Source organism: Aptenodytes forsteri, unplaced genomic scaffold, assembly GCF_000699145.1.
Source record: "Aptenodytes forsteri isolate BGI_AS27 unplaced genomic scaffold, ASM69914v1 Scaffold476, whole genome shotgun sequence".
In the NCBI taxonomy this organism is placed as follows: Eukaryota; Metazoa; Chordata; class Aves; order Sphenisciformes; family Spheniscidae; genus Aptenodytes; species Aptenodytes forsteri.
The window spans coordinates 178237-178459 of NW_008794216.1; positions in this window are offsets into that span (position 1 = coordinate 178237).

A 223-nucleotide genomic window follows, 5' to 3' on the forward strand; every position below is an offset into this window, starting at 1 on the left:
CTGCCGCCGCCTCCCCGGGTACCGGGGCCTGGCGAGGACGTGGGTGCCGGGGAGGGACACAGGTACCGGCGAGGGGACGTGGGTGCCGGGGAAGGGATGGAGGTGCCGGGGAAGGGATGCGGGTAGCATGGGAGGGATGCGGGTGCCAGGGAAGGGATGTGGGTGCCGGGGAAGGGATGCAGGTACCGGGGAAGGGCGAAAAAGGATGCGGGTACCGGGGAAG